Genomic DNA, 17,710 nt, shown 5'->3' with positions numbered 1-17,710 from the left:
CGTATCTCTAAGGCTTACAGGGCTTATCAAATTAGTTGTAAGCATCAGGGTATGCTAATCCTTTGGGTAGTTTTTCCTACCAAGTTTAACATCCTGATTGTTAATTTTTAAAATGCGGTGTGGGAACAGGGCTGCCAAATCCAAACCTTTCAGCCCTATCCGCTTCGAGAGCCAGAATGGAGTCTATTTTTAATGATTTTTGTATCTTTGTTGCAAGGGATTTCAATGCTAAAAATGGTACTAGCCCAACCCTGCTTAATCCATTTGAAAGGAAGGATTGTATTCTAACTACTGATAAGAGTATGGAATACAGAAGGGGGCACCTAATCAATGCTCTCATAAATGTGGGGCTGATTAATACTGCAGAATGGTGTATAATTCTTATAAGCAGGCCCCAACTTTCATGGGCTGGGAGGTAGGCACTGTTATTGATTATGTTGTAGGGTCTCAGGTTTTTAGCCAATTTGTCAGGTGGGGTGGAGTACAGGAAGAGTTAAAGTGTAGTGATCATATCCCTCTGCTGATAACGTTTGATTTGCCCACTGTTAGGAGCCCCTTGTGTGCCCTGGACGAGGTGGTCTTGTCCTGCTATGGGCCCGGGGGGGGAGTGCTAGCGCTCCCCCGATGGCCAGGCACACCCCTCCCCCAGGCAGCGATGGAAGGGGAGTCGCTTCCCCTTCCACCCCGCCCCCGTGATCCCCCGGTGGCGTCTGAGGACGTCGGCGCGCTTTTGCGCGCTGACCTCATCAGAGGCCTTCCACCGGCACTGGAAGCTTAGCTCCCAGCGCCAGATCGGAGGAGAAATGAAAGCATTTCTCCTCCGATCATGTGGAGGGGGTCAGAGAAGCCTGGAAGGAGAGGAAAGGCCTTTCCTCTCCTTCTAGGCTTCTCTGAACATTTCTGCTGCCCGATCGCGATGCGATTGGAAAGCAGAAATGCCACTAGACACCAGGGATTTTTCGTTTTTTATCTATATGAATGAGGAGAGCGGCCCCTTGGGCAAGGGCCGCTCTCCAGGGGGGCAAATTATTTTTTGGCTGTTTCTGCCCCCCCCGGCAGAAACCCCCCTAGAAACCAGGGATTTTTTTTTTTTTTTTAATTTGTGGGGAGCGACCCCTTGGGCAAGGGCCACTTCCCTGGGGGCAAAAAACTTTCTAGGCCATACTGTCCCCAAGGGGGGCAGAAACCCCCCTAGACACAAGGGATTTATTTTTTTTGTTTTTTTATTTGTGGGGAGCGACCCCTTGGGCAAGGGTCGCTCCCCTGGGGGCAAACATTTTTCTAGGCCATTTCTGCCCCCAAGGGGGCAGATTGGCCTATTTTTATTAGGCAAATCTGCCCCCAAGAAACCACTAGACACCAGGGCTTTTTTTTTTTATATGTACACATAAGGGGAGCGGCCCCTTGGGCAAGGGCCGCTCCCCGGGGGGGGCAAATTATTTTACGTCTGTTTCTGCCCACGCTGGGGGCAGATCACCATAACATTATTAGGCCGCTCTGCCCCCGGGGGGGGGGGCAGAAATCCACTAGATACCAGGGAATATATATTTTTGTGTGCTATTTGAAGTAAGGGGAGCAGACCCTTGGGCAAGGGATGCTCCTCGGGGGGCAAATTATTTCTAGCCCATTTCTGCGCCCCCTGGGGGCAGAAATCCACTAGACACCAGGGAAAATGTTCTTTATTTTTTTTTGTTTGTTTGTTTGTTTGGGGAGCGACCCCTTGGGCAAGGGTCGCTCTGGGAGGGCAAATTATTATTAGGCCATTTCTGCCCCCAAAGTGGGCCAAAGTTGTTCTGCCCACCAGTGGGCAGATTGGACAATTACCCCCGAGCCACACCCCTGGGGGACAGAAAGTCTACTAGATGCCAGGGAATAAAAAAAAAAAAAGAAAATAGTGGGGTGGTGGTGTCAACACCAGAGCAGTACGCGGTCTATTGACGACAAAAATGCAAAAACACAGCATTCTCAAAACAAAGTAATTTATGCATTGTGCTGCTTTGTTGTGGTTTAACCTTTTGCATTGCAGAGTTCAATCCTGAAAACTTATTTTTAATATGCGTACAAATACTGTTCCTTTGCAATGTATTGCTGCAGGTTTTTAGAGTGTGTTAGGGTGTGGCCCCTTTCCAGGACCTTCCAGAGACTTTCCCTGCAACGTGCCTGGGCGTGGTTCTGGGCTGGGCCAAGACTTTATAAAAGAGAGCCAGCCCAACTCCCAGTGCTCACTATTCAGAGGTCCCGGTGTAGAGCAGCAGCTTCTTCCTAAGCTCCTGTCCCGGCGGCCTATTTGGATCTTCCAGTCTTCTGCCCTAATCCTTCATTGGTGATCATTGTTCCAGGCGGCAAGACGGTGGTTGGACTGTTCCGACACCGTTATTTAGAATTTTCATATTCTTGGTTTAAATTCTTAAAGGAGTAACAGATTACTTGCGCGCTACCTTTTCTTGACATTTATATGGTAGTTTACAAATAGGCAAGACGCGCAATTTATTTCATAAAGGTTTGACTTTGTTATTCATTGTGCGCTACCATTTCTTAACATTCACATGGTGACTTAAGAATCGGCAAGACGCGCGATTCGTTTTATGGTGTTTAAACATTGTTGTCCATTGCGCGCTACTATTTCTTGACATTTACATGATGTTTTACGAATTGGCAAGACGCACAACTCGTTTCATGAGCATTTAACTTTGTTGTTCATGGTGCGCTACCATTTCTTGACATTTTACATGGTGGCTTATGAATCAGCAAAGGAAGCACGATTTGTTTCATTGTACTTTGATCTTGTTATATATTGTGAGCTGTTATTCCTTGACATTTACATCGTGTTTTACGAATTGGCAAGACGCTTGATTCGATTAATGATGATTTGACTTTGATATTCATTGCATGCTACCATTTCTTGGCATTTTACATGGTAACACTCGAATTGGCAAGATGCACGATTCTCTCCTCGAGTTTAATTCATGTTGTTTATTGTATGCTACTATTCTAAGATATTTATTATGTAATATTTGAGTTGACAAGTTATGTGATTTGTTTCCTGAATCCATATTGTGTTATTCATGGTGCACAATCTTCACAGAAGGCCAGAGTTTCTAGATGCAATATTGTATGGTCCTAGTATACATTCTCAAAACAGGATTTATATGTTTTTTCTGATTCTCATGTAAAGGAAAGTAGTTGAATAAGAAAGTTTTCTTATAATTCATCTTGATTCCCCTACAGGTATCCGGCTATCTTGAAACTTAGTCATTTTAAACTTAACTCTTAGATTGCTCATGTTTTCAGAGTGACTAGGCTTAGAATCATAGTCTAGTATTGATTTCAGGAGATATAATTTTCATATTGTGTGTTCTAACCTTTTTCTTACTACAGGTCTCCTTCCCAGCTGTTCCCTTCCTAACCCCCTCTTCCACTCTTGAACTCTCTTGAACTCTCTCATTCTCTGTGATTTATCTATCAGAGTCTTGGAGCTGTTCAGTGGTGGACGTGTTGGGAATGTGCACAGACCCTGAGGATCTAGTGACTCTGACAGAATAGTGAGCTCACTAATTATTATCCTCCTGGCTTGTGTATGTTCTCAGGATGGCCACGCTACACGAGTTAGTCAAGGCTATCACCCAGCTCCAAGCAGAGGTGGTATCATCCAAAGAATTGACAACTAGCTTAGCAGAGAGAGTGAGTCAGTTGCAAGATAAGGTAGAGAAGAAGGAACAAAGTCCCACAGGTGTGTCTTGGCCAGGTACTTCTTCTCAGGCTTCTGGAAGTAATCTGATTTCCCTAAATGTTCCTTCTGCAATTACTTTAGCTCCCCCAAAAAGTTTCTCAGGTGACCCTTTGAAAGCGCAATCTTTCCTGGTTCAAGTGGAACTACACTTCACCTGCAGACCAAATACTTTTCCCGATGCCCAGTCCAAAGTAGCTTTCTTGTTATCATATCTGTCTGGGGATGCAGCTACTTGGGCAATTCCTCTTGTGTGTAAAAATAGTCCCTTGTTGTATAACTGGAGAAATTTTGTTTGTGAATTTGAGAGAGTTTTTGATCGTAGAACTGTAACACAGTCAGCAGATCATGAATTATTAGATTTACGCCAAGGAAATCAAGACCTAGTGTCGTATTTAGCCAACTTTAACCGGCTGGTTGCCGAGACATCCTGGCCTGAAGAAAAACAAGCGGTCTTGTTTTACAAGAGACTCAAAGAGGAATTAAAAGAAATCTTAGCGCAAATCGATCCACAACCTACAGACTGTCAAGAATTAATAAATCTTGTCTTGAGACTTGATCATCGTTTAGCAGAACGTAAAGGAACGTGCAAAAAGATTGAAAAATATTCATGGCGCGTTCATGATAACAGAGACTCAAGAACTCCGAAAGAAAGAACGCCGGAACTGATGGAAATTGGAACCATCAGAAGACCTTTGACCAAAGATGAAAAGGACCTCTGCAGAAAAAATGGACAATGTCTTTATTTTGGGCGAAAAGGTCATTTTGCCAAAGATTGTCCAATCAAACCAAAGAACAAGCAAGGTCCAGTTCAGAAGGTCTCAGCCAATGCACCAGTCGAGTTGGAAAACTAAAACACCCGAGATGCAGAGAAGGGTTGCTCTTGGGTGTCACCGTGGACCCTTCACAATCTAGACATCTTAAACTGGAAATAAGAGTTCAGGTCAAGAAAAAGATCTATTTCAAAAAAGCTCTAGTCGATTCTGGGGCTACTGGGAATTTTGTTGATGTCCAATTGGTTCGTGCATGGGGGATCCCATGTATTGAAAAGAAGACCCCAGAAATCATCCAGGCAGTCGATGGAAAACTCTTGACTAGAGGTCCGGTAACTGTTCAGACTATCCCCTTGTCGATGATTTGTGAAGATAAGATTCAAAGAAAGAAACATAAAGAGAAAATCATCTTTGACGTGATCCAATGCTTCCCAATATGGGATTATCCTCGGCTTGCCATGGTTAACTCATCACAATCCGGAGATCAATTAGGCAGAACGAAGGATCATGTTCTCATCTGCGCTATGTAATGAACAATGTCTCCAAAAGATTCAAGTACCAAAAGTTTGCAACTCTTACATAGCATCAACATTTACGAAAATACCTAGATGAATTTTTGGAGAATGGCTTTATTCGCCCCTCTAAGTCTCCTGCAGCTTCGCCTTTGTTTTTTGTTCCAAAGCTAATGGAGAACTTTGAACTTGCATCGACTATAGGGGTTTGAACAAAGTCACCATCAAGAATAAATATCCTTTGCCCCTAATTCCGGTCTTATTGGAACAAGTAAAGAAAGCAAAAATCTACACGAAGCTTGACCTTCGAGGTGTTTATCATTTGGTCAGAATGAGAGAGGGTGACGAATGGAAAACAGAGTTCAAGACAAGATATGGCCTTTTTGAATACACCGTCATGCCTTTTGGTCTGTGTAATGCTCCAGCAGCATTTCAATTTTTTTTGAATGACGTTCTTAGAGAGTACCTCGACATATTTGCCATAGACTATATCGATGACATTTTGATCTACTCAGACAATGAAAACGAACATGTCCAACATGTCAAGAAAATTCTTGCAGCCCTTCGAAAACACCATTTATTTTGCAAACTAACCAAGTGTGAGTTTAATGTTACCACAGTTGAGTTTTTAGGGGTTATTCTTACCCCTCAAGGTATGGTGATGGCAGAAAAGAAAGTAAAAGCCGTATCTGATTGGCCCACCTCAAAGACTGTTCGTGATGTACAATGTTTCCTGGGGTTTGCAAATTTTTACCGGTGGTTCATAAATCATTTCTCCCAGACAGTGGCTCCAATCACTAAGCTACTAAGAAAGAAAGAAAAGTTTGTATGGTCCCCAGAAGCTGATCAAGCCTTCACATGCACCCCGCACCATTTCCTTACCCACAATGCCCTGCAAACCTGCAACTTTGCTGGAAAGCACACATTTTTCCCACATTTTTGTGATAGAACCTTCCGGAATCTGCAGTAATCCACAAAATTCCTACCACCCAGCATTATCTCATCTATACCGATAAAATTTCTGCTGCACTTGTCAGCCTAAATTGTTTTTTTTTCAAACTGCCCTTTTGGACCCACTTTGGTTCCCCCTCAATTTCGACGTGTTTTTGGCTCTTCCCTGTCACAAACACTTGGCCCACCTACACAAGTGAGGTATCATTTTTACCGGGAGACTGAGGGGAAAGTTGGGTGGTAGGAAATTTGTCCCGGTGTGGTGATCCCACACAGAAATGTGGGAAAAATTTGATTTTTTAGCTAGATTTGCGGTTTGCTGAGGATTCAGGGTAAGAAAATATTGGGGATCTACGCAAGTCACACCTCCCTTGACTCCCTCGGGTGTCTAGTTTTCAGAAATGTCTGGGTTTGGTAGGTTTCCCTAGATGGCTGCTGAGCCCAGGACCAAAAACGCAGGTGCCCCCGCAAAAACAGGTAGTTTTCTATTTGATAATTTTGATATGTCCAGATAGTGTTTTGGGGCACTTCCTGTCGCGGACACTATGCCTACCCACACAAGTGAGGTACCATTTTTATCGGGAGACTTGGGGGAACGCTGGGTGGAAGGAAATTTGTGGCTCCTCTCAGATTCCAGAACTTTCTGTCACCGAAATGTGAGGAAAAAGTGTTTTTTTAGGTTTGCAAAGGATTCTGGGTAACAGAACCTGGTGAGAGCTCAACAAGTCACCCCATCTTGGATTCCCGTAGGTCTCTAGTTTTCAAAAATGTACAGGTTTGGTAGGTTTCCCTAGGTGGCGGCTGAGCTAGAGGACAAAATCCACAGGTAGGCACTTTGCAAAAAACACCTCTGTTTTCTGTCGAAAAAATTGATGTGTCCACGTTGTGTTTTTGAGCATTTCCTGTCGCGGGCACTATGCCTACCCATACAAGTGAGGTACCATTTTTATCAGGAGACTTGGGGGAACGCTGGGTGGAAGGAAATTTGTGGCTCCTCTCAGATTCCAGAACTTTCTGTCACCAAAATGTGAGGAAAAAGTGTTTTTTAAGCCACATTTTGAGGTTTGCAAAGGATTCTGGATAACAGAACCTGGTGAGAGCTCGACAAGTCACCCCATCTTGGATTCCCCTAGGTCTCTAGTTTTAAAAATGCACAGGTTTGGTAGGTTTCCCTAGGTGGAGGCTGAGCTAGAGGACAAAATCCACAGGTAGGCACTTTGCAAAAAACACCTCTGTTTTCTGTGGAAAAATGTGATGTGTTCACGTTGTGTTTTGGGGCATTTCCTGTCGTGGGCACTAGGCCTACCCACACAAGTGAGGTACCATTTTATCGGGAGACTTGGGGGAATATAGAATAGCAAAACAAGTGTTATTGCCCCTTGTCTTTCTCTACATTTTTTCCTTCTAAATATAAGACAGTGTGTAAAAAGGATGTCTATTTGAGAAATGCCCTGTAATTCACATGCTAGTATGGGCACCCCAGAATTCAGAGTTGTGCAAATAACCACTGCTCCTCAACACCTTATCTTGTGCCCATTTGGAAATACAATGGGTTTCTTGATACCTATTTTTGACTCTTTCTATTTTAGCAAATGAATTGCTGTATACCAGGTATAGAATGAAAACCCACTGCAAGGTGCAACTCATTTATTGGCTCTGGGTGCCTTGGGTTCTTGATGAACCTACAAGCCCTATATATCCCCGCAACCAGAAGAGTCCAGCAAACGTAACAGTATATTGCTTTCAAAAATCTGACATTGAAGGAAAAGGTTACAGAGTAAAAATGTCAGTTTTTTCCACCTCAATTTCAATATTTTTTTATTTCAGTTCTTATTTTCTGCAGGAAACCCTTGTAGGATCTACACAAATTACCCATTGCTGAATTCAGAATTCTGTCTACTTTTCAGAAATGTTTAGGTTTCTGGGATCCAGCATTGGTTTCATACCCATTTCTGTCACTGACTGGAAGGAGGCTGAAAGCACAAAATATCATAAAAATGGGGTATATCCCAGTAAAATGGCAAACTTTTGTTGAACAATTGGGTTTTCTGATTCAAGTCTGCCTGTTCCTGAAAGCTGGGAAGCTAGTGATTTTAGCACCACAAACCCTTTGTTGATGCCATTTTCAGGGGAATAACCCCAAGCCTTCTTCTGCAGCCCTTTTTCCCAATTTATTTTCAAAAAACGACATTTTCACTGTATTTTGGCTAATTTCTTGGCCTCGTTCAGGGAAACCCACAAAGTCTGGGTACCTCTAGAAGTCCTAGGATGTTGGAAAAAAAGGGCGCAAATTTGGCGTGGGCAGCTTATGTGGACAAAACGTTATGAGGGCCTAAGCGAGAACTATTCCAAATAGGCAAAAAAAGGCCTGGCACAGAAGGGGAGAAGGCCTGGCAGCGAAGGGGTTAATATGATTTTGGAGATACCATTGGCAGAGAATCCATCTTCTGCTGAGGTCATGGGTGCTATGGTCAAGCTGAATAATTCTATCAGAGTTATCAACAACACAGTTGGCGGAACATCTAACAAACGCTAGAGTGGCTGGTATGACAAATTGTGCAGTATAAGCTAGTAATTAAACACAGGAATCGTGAGATGAAAGAAAAGATGTGGGAGAATTTAGTCCACGCCTGCCATACTAGAAATAAGGGGATGTTCTGGAGCATTGTAAATAATAGAAGTTTTGCGGCAGAAACATCTGAAGGGATGGGGTGGAATATTCCACCAGATAGTGGGATCAACCACTTTAGTAGCATCTATTCACAGTAGGTACCCAGGTCAGATGAGGAGGGCATGGCTGAACCCCACTACAGTTTAGATATTAGGTTTTGCCTTGATAAACTGATTGCTGCTGTTCAGGAAAGCCAAGCAAATAAGGCACCTGAGCCGGATGGCATTCCTATGGACCTCTACAAAGGCAATGTTCACTTTTGGGCCCCTATTATTGTGAATATTTTAAATGCTGCTATATGTCATAGGATCCCTTCTCATGGAAGTCAGTGTGTATAGTGCCTGTGTTTAAAAAAGGGAACCGTAGTGATCCTAAATGCTGTCGCCCTATCTCCCTGTTAGACTCTATGGTTACGATCTTGGGCTGCATTCTTTTGCGGCATATTGAGAGTTGAGTGGAGGATCAGGCTATTACGAGCCCGGTACAGTTTGGGTTTAGAAGGTTTGGGGACCCAGGAGCAATGTTCACATTTTCTGCTGCTTATTGGTAAATAAATATATGATCACCAAGAAAGGCACTCTCTACTTGGCCTTTATGGACCTCAGTAGCGCTTTTCATAGGGTCAACCGATCTTAGCTCTGGGAGTCCTTATATAAGATGGGTGTGCTCAGTTCTATTGCGGACTTCTTGCAATCTCTCCATGCCAGAACCAAAGCCTCTGTAAGGTATGGGCAGAAAGGTAAATGTACTGAATCTTTTAATCTCTGTAGAGGGTTGCACCATGGTTGTACTTTAGCGCCAATGTTATTCCTTTCATATACTAATGGTTTGTATTATTACTTAGCGGATTAGTGTAAGGACACGCCAGTTGTTAATGGGAGGAGTGTCCCTATTTTGCTATAAGCCGACGATGCAGTTTTAATGGTGTGTACCATGAATGGCTTAAGAGGAGCAGTAAATGCCTTTGTGGAATATAAGGACGGTCTGGACCTGGAAGTTAATATTGCTAAAATTCACTATATGGTGTGTGGCAAGCCTCAGAGCAAATTGGGCTCAGTGACTATTAAAGGCCAGGTTATCAGCCATGTCCATGAGTTTCCCTACCTGGGCGTGACTTTTGACGATAAAGGAAATTGGCTATCTTACATATCTAAGCGCTGTACCCGTTTTAATGCTACAGTAGGTTCAACTTTAGAATTTTCATTTAGTGCTGAATATAAACCAATCTTACCCCTGCTTGAGGTGTACAGGCTGAAATGTGTACCAGTATTAACATATGGGGTACCGATTTGGGGCTATCAGAACAACCCCTCGCCTCAAAAGGAAAAGGATAGATTCTGTAGATGGCTGTTGGGACTTGGGCCTAGCAGTCCGGGGGTTTGTCTACACGAGGGACTGGGCCTTAGCTATGTAGAGAATGGCATCAAGCTTGTGCCCTTGCTACTCTGTCTGGACAAATGAGCTTGCATCCCTTAATAGGGAACTTATAACTGACTGTTTGTCGTGTGACCTAGGTCGGGTAAACCCTTGATTAAACTATATTAGGAATATTGCAACTAAATTAAGCCAGCCACAGATATTTACTTTCCCACAGCTATTGAGTTATTGTGATAGGCTTTGGGTTAAGTGTGAATTAAAAAAACTTGCCACAGGATAAAAGGAAGCAAATGAATTAATGAAACACAACGTGCTGGAGTTTGTTATGATCAAGGGAGTGAGTCCTATTTGTCCCAAGTTAAAAATGTAAGGGAAAGGATGCTTGTTACAAGATTCCGACTGGGCTGTATTAGGTGTAACCTGTGCTTCCCCTTAGGTCAGTTCAACCCTAAAAGCATTAATGTATGCCCATGTGATGGTGCATCTTTTCAGACCTTATTGCACTTTATATTTTTTTGTGAGTTCTATGCACCTTTTAGGTGCAGTTTTTTGCCCCCAATTTTAAAAAGGAAAAAGTTTTTTTTACAGTGCCGTCCAGCTTTTCGTTATTTACGTAGGGTAACAGATGAATATTTCCTCAAATGTGCAATACGTTGGCGTAATTCTGTGAATTTTTAATCTTTTTTTAATCCACATTTAATCCTGTTTTTATTATTCCATTGTATTCTTCTATTTCTTTATTATGGTTATTTGTAATTCTAACCAAATAAAATCTGATTTGATTTGATTTGGAACCTTTTACTTTAGGTAGAATGTTGTTAAATAAATCTTTAACAAATAATTGTAATTTAATTTGCTATGAATTAACTGAACAATCAATTCAAAATTAAGTTGATAGTGCTGTACCATTTTTTATTTTTTGTTCTAGATGTAAAAAAATAAAAATAAAACAAATATAATAACATTAATGTGCATTAATATTTTACTTAACATATTTTCCTATTTTTGTTTTTAAAGTTAATATACTTTTTACATTTTGTTAATAATTTACCACAGGGAGATCTCTGCATTGGTGGTGGAGAACTCTGCCTACACGTGAACAGTGACTAGTAGTAACTTTACACTAATAACTTAATTTTGAGTTACATATTTAAATAATTTAAAATTTGAAATTAAATTGAGATTAATTTTTCAATATTTATTTTAAAAAAAAGATATTTTTGTATTTACTTATTATATATTAAGAATTACAGAAAAGTCTGTATAAAAGTGATCTAAATGAATGCCATTATTTAAATAGTTACATTTACTTTTAAATTAAAAATCAAATTAAAGAATTTAGCATAAAATATTTATTTTTTTACATAAAATACTTCAATAATAAATTAAATGTAAATGTTCAAAAAAGTTGAAATACATTCATTTAAACAATTCAGGCATGACATTTGTCAGTGATAATGCATAATGAGTAAATATAAACTTTTACTTCAAGTGAGATTTGTTTTAACAATTTTTAAAAAATAAGTGTAATTTTATTTACTTTATTTTAATTAATTAATTCACAAGTAAGTTAATAGTGCCAAAGCATTTTCTATTTTGCCCTATATTTAACAAAAAAAACCCTCAAATATATACAATTAATTTACATTAATATTTATCATCAAAATAGTTTGTAAATTAATATGTGTACCCACACTCTGGAACCCAAAAAGGTTTAGTGATGGATTAGCACAGGGAAATATGAGTTAATTAGAGTGGCGGACATGCAAGTCTGTTAGTTGCTAGTTTGATTTAACAGGATAATGGAGGGATAGAAGACGGAACGGTCTTGAAAGTGTTATTTGGGAGAACATAGTAGTAAGATGAGATTTGGGTGAGTAAAAGGAGAGATGGGGAGGGAACAGTCTTTAGAAAGGGACTAGAGAGATCATAGCAGTAAAATGAGGTTTGGGATGAGTCAAAAGAGAGAAACATGAGGGAAGAATTTAGAAAGGGCTTGTTGGGAGATCATAGTAGTGAAATGAGGTTTGGGGTGAGCCAAGGAGGAATAAAGGAGGGAAGAGACAGGGAAGGATTATTTTAGAGATCATAGTAGTATACTGAGGTTTGGGATGAGTCAGAGAATGGAGGTAAAGGATATATTGAGAAAGGTATAGGGTGAGACATAGAGTGGTGCATTCGAGAAAGTCAAATGTTTTTTCCTCCTACAATAGGAGTAAAGTAATGAATATATAGATACATATCTACTTAGAAAGGGTATATATGAATAAGGAAGATAATATATTGAGATTTAAAGTTGTACTGTTCAAATGTTGCTATATTTGAGGCTAATTTATTTGTGTATTTTTATAACTAATTTATTTATTTTTGTTGTTTTACTTTAAGTTTATATTTTCTTCAATATTTCAATAGTGAAGCACTTGTAGATAAAATATTTGATAATATTTACATATTGTGATAGATAAATAAAACAGAGACCCATAAACATCCGATCAAATAACATATCAAAACTATGCAGTGAACTATATACATGTTAAGCATAGAATAAATATAAATAATTATTTATAATGTGCTAAGCAGACATATATGTGGTTCCCGAAAGAAGAATGCTTATTGGAGCCTTCACTCTGGAAACATAGGCACCACATCCTAAGGCATGAGAAAAACAGAACAGAGAAGTTAGAGGAAGTGGAAAAGGAAACACACCTCTGTCAAGCATCCATAGAGATGCATGGTAAACTCTTTTAATCTCTAACCATATACTTATATGCTTAAGTTAGTGAAGCATCACTTCACTTGGGACATTCTGCAGAGACACTATGACGATTCCTGTAGGTTTTATTCTCCGATGCTATACACATTTTAAGGAGAGAGATATAACAAGAGAACTGTCTGCAAAGACAGGGAAAGGCCATAAAATGGCAAAATGCAAAATCTACCAAATATTTTAACATCATAAGCGGGGTGGAGAGTCAGGAGATATGGGGAACACAGTGACTAGACATGGCTCTGGTGGGCGCACTCCTAATGCTGCTTTAAGTGAGTCTATTTTCATTACTTCCCTCCATGCCATCACTGAAAATTTATCTTTTTGTTTATCACACCTTCAATCCTAAATCCGATTAGCGTTGTATAATCATCTTTGAATTCTTTTAATGGTCAATTCTATAGGTGGAAGTATTAGTCACCTACCCATTTCCCTTAGTTGGGCAGCCTCACTCTTGTGTGGCATTTAATGCCTAGATCAGAAAAAAAGTCGGGGTTTCTTCTCTCGTGCAAGCATGCCCCATGAGCCCTTCATCTGAGACTGCCCTCATTAGCCTTCTATCCCTCCTTGCCACAGTTCCACCTCCTCTATTAGCCCAAATGCCCAATCCCACCTAGCCTCAGGACCTTCTTACCCTCAAATTACTTTTGAGTTAACCAATGTCCTCCCTATGTTATTTTTCTTCAACCCCTCCTATTATACGCTCAAGGGACACTCCATTTGAATCCCCCTTTTACTCGATAGCCCCTCTGCTTCTGCTTTACCGTAGGGAGATTAATGCACCAGTAGTTAAGAACTTTGCCTACATGTGAACATTTACTAGTAATAACTTTAGATTATTAACTTAGGGCCTCATTAGGAGTTTGGCGGTCAGACTGCCAGACTGCCATATTGGCGGTCCTGAAAAGACCACCCTGTTACGAGTTACACAGGCAGGACTGCTGACCGTCAAGCAAAAATGGCAGACTGCCAGTGGCCAGGAAATAGGCGGTCCGACCACCAGCACTGTCATTACCTCAACCAACCACCAAGTATATTACAAACACACAGTCATCATAGCGGCCCTACATAGCTGTCCGAACAACTGCGGTTCACGGTCAGCAAAGTAACAGACAACCGCACATTGAAGGAGTTAAAAAACAACACAGTTGACACACATTGCCACAGTGGACACACCTGCAAAGCAAAGGACACTATAAAACACATCCCTTCACAGACCACAATCCTTTGCATTACCACTGCACGACGAACACTGACTACCATTTCCCATTTTTCTATATTAAAGACACCCTAATTTTTTTCACCAACCCCTAGAACACCCTGCACACACTTTTGTCCATTCACACCCTTTTGCACTTCCCCTGTTCAGTAAGTCACTGTCACTCATTTTCTTTCTTTACCACCTTGTCAAGTTCTAAAAATCCACGTTTTTCAGAAGATGAGGTACGAGTCATGGTGGATGAAATCATAAGAGTAGAGCCACTCTTGTATTTGGGGACAAGTCCAGCATACTCCTCTCAGTAGGAAAATTGAAATGTGGGACAGGATCCTGACTGAGTGAATGCTGTAGGCACCACCCTGCGCACAGAGGACATCAGGAAGAGGTGGAATGACCTGAGGGTCAAGGTACATTCCCTGGTCTTTAGGCACCAGCGTCAGGCCATGTAGACTGGTGGTGGTCGTCACAGTGCTCCATTACATCTCTTTTTTTGGGAGGAGGAGGTGTTGTCCATCCTGCATCCTGAGGGCTTGACAGGAATACCTGGTGGGTGGAGTCTGGTAAGTCACAACACAAAAAATGTCACATAAATGCCATGTCATGCATGTTCCTAGCTCATCTTTTGCCACTGTCTTGTTCATGTACCCCACCAACATTCAATACCCAAAGTATCTGGGTGTTGACACTGTCAATCTTTATTGTTCGACCCATTACAGCTACTAAGCCCCATCACATGCCATTGGTCCAAATGGGGCCTGTAAGTCATTCAATGTACAATAATAATCCCAGGACTCATGGCATGTCTCAACAGGTAAAGGTATGCCGAAACCTAAATGTAGTCTGCATACAGATATATAATACCCAACATTTGAATAGTGTTTGTAGTAAAGAGAGTTACCTGACTGCAACTCCCAGGAGGCACCTTTTCTCTAACTCCAAAAACCAGACCAGTGTTCACTTGTCCAAATACCCCTGTGTCTTAACTCTCAATTGAAATTTACTCACCTGGGGGGATACCATGTGTATAGTGTGTGTAGTAGAGAAAGTGATGTAGGAAGCTGGCCTGTGTGTGATGAGCACCTATGGTGTTATCACCTTATACTTGGTCCAGGTATCCTCTATTAGTGAGATGTAGTCAGTGTCTAGGAAGCCAGGCTCTCTAAAAGTAGCTGTGGATGAGCAGCCAAGACTTATCTAGGAGACATGCAAAGTTTATGCAATGCCACTGTAGTCACACAGCACTTACACACATGAAAGAACCACACAGTGTTACAAAAATAAAAGTACTTTATATTGGTAACACAAATAACAAAATACTATATATGCAATACCCCAACTGAAGGTAAGTAAACACACTATCATATGCACATTAGAAGTCAGGAATTAGCATAAATTGAAATAGAAAACAGCGAAAGCAATAGTTAGTACTGTAGACCGTGGGGGAGGACCAAACAATATACTAAGAAAGTGGAATGCGAAAGTCGGGCCCCCACCCAAGGAAGTGGAATCAGTTGTGGGAAGCTGGAGGTACTAGGAAACCCACAAAGTAAGTACCTGAGTCCCCCCAGCAACCAGGAGAAGAGAGGTAAGTACCTGGTTCTCCCCAAACCCACCAAACGGACTTCGGAAGAGGGCAATGCAAGACTCGACAAGACTGCAAGAAACCAAAGGTGGATCCCGGAAGAGGAAGACCTGGAATAGAAGGAGACCAAGTCCAATTCATGTTGAAGTGTCCGGTGATGGCAGGAGCCACTACCCACCCGTCTGTGGATGCAGGACCAGTTCGATATCAAAAGAAGACAGTCAGCAGTGTAGCCCTGGAGCAGCTGAAGAGTAACTGGATTGATGCAGTCGACATCCCACCATGGAAGAAGGATTGCAGTCAACAAGTGGTGTGGAAGAACCACAAACAAGCCTTGGCAAAGACAAATGTCATTGGAGAAGAGAAGCGGAGCTGCCGGGAACCAGCAAGGTCCTGGGAGGGGTACTCAACTCACAGACGGGAGTCCGGGGTGACCCTCAGCAGTGAGAAGAGACACAGGAAGAGGACGAAGCCCCCACAGGAGACCCAAAGGCAGCAAGCACAGGAATCGAGGTGAGGCCTACACAGCACACCTAAAAAGGAGTCCCACGTCACCAGAGAAGCACGCAGAGGGCTGTGCATCGCAGCAAAGAGTGCTTGGGGCTACATGGAGACTGAAAGTCCCTTGGAGGAGATGCCAACTAGCCTTGGTAGATGCAAGAGACGCGGTGCATGGCGACTGTGTGGAGAGGCAAGAACTTAACGTCTCCAAAGTTGGACAGCTGGTAGAGAGGACCAAGGATATTGAATGACTTCCAGACCACCACCCATGATGCAGGAATCACGCAACTCTGGAGTAGATGAGATCCACGCAGCTGATCGTCATTGCAGTTGGTGCTGCGGATGCAGGAGAGTGACTCCTTCACTCTGAGGGAGATTCCTTCTTGTGCAGACTGAAGACTTGTCACCCTCAGAGGATGCGGAGCCGGGAAAATGTTGCAGTTGCTGGAAGGAGTTGGAGAAACAATGTTGTAGAGCATAGTCGTCGCTGTGGCTGCAGATTGTAGGTTCCCGTGAGGTCCAGTTGCGGTTTCAGTGGCCAGAAGTCAAAGTAAACGTTGCAGAGGAGTCCTGCTGGAGTCTTGCACATAGCATCTGAGGACCCACCGAAGAGGGAGACCCTAAATAGCCCTGAAAGGGGGATTGGTCACCTAGCAAGGTGACCACCTATTAGGAGGGGGCTGTGACATCACCTGCCTGACCTGGCCACTCAGATGAGTGCAGAGGCCTCTGTCCACATTGGATTCAAGATGGCAGAATCAAGTGGTCACCTGGAGAAGCTCTGGGCACCACCCCTTGGGTGGGGATGGACAGGGGAGTGGTAATTCCACTTTCCATTTCCAGTTTCGCACCAGAGCAGGGACTTGAAGTCCCTGAACTGGTGCATACTGGTTTATGCAAGGAGAACACCAAATGTGCCCTTCAAGGTATACCAGTGGCTTGGGGAGGCTACCCCTCCCAAGCCATGTAACACCTTTTTCCAAAGAGAGAGATTTGCCTCCCTCTCCCAAAGGAAATCCTTTGTTCTATCCTCCTAGGCTTGAGCTGGTTAAGCAGCAGGAGGGCAGAAACCCATCTGTAGGATGGCAGCAGCATGGGCTGCCCAGGAAAACCCTGTAAACTGGTAGGAGCAGAGCTGGGGATCCTCTAAGGAGCCCCCAGAGTGCATAGAATCATACAACCAATACTGGCAACAGTATTGGAGTATGATTCTGACATGTTTGATACCAAACATGCCCAGGTTCGGAATTACCATTATGTAGCTGGACATAGGCAGTGACCTATGCCTAATACATGGTAAAATGGCTTCCCCGTACTCACGAAGTCCAGGAAAATGGTCCTGGAGTTTGTGGGGCACCTCTGCTCATGCAGGGCTGCCCTCCCACACAGGTACCTGCACCCTGCCCTCTGGGCTAGGAGGACCTACCATAGGGGTGACTTACAGTGTCCTTGCGCAGTGACGTGAAGTGAAAGGGTGCATGCACCTTTTCACGGAGGCTGCAATGGCAGGCCTGCAGACACATTTTACAAGGGCTCACATGGGAGGCATAACACATGCTGCAGCCCATGGAGACCCCTGATGCCCCAATGCCCTGAGTACCTGGGTTCCATATACTAGGGACCTATATGG

Source organism: Pleurodeles waltl, chromosome 4_2 (genome assembly GCF_031143425.1).
Source record: "Pleurodeles waltl isolate 20211129_DDA chromosome 4_2, aPleWal1.hap1.20221129, whole genome shotgun sequence".
NCBI classification, from domain to species: domain Eukaryota; kingdom Metazoa; phylum Chordata; class Amphibia; order Caudata; family Salamandridae; genus Pleurodeles; species Pleurodeles waltl.
The sequence above is the reverse complement of the archived record's forward strand: the minus strand, read 5'-3'. Positions refer to the sequence as shown.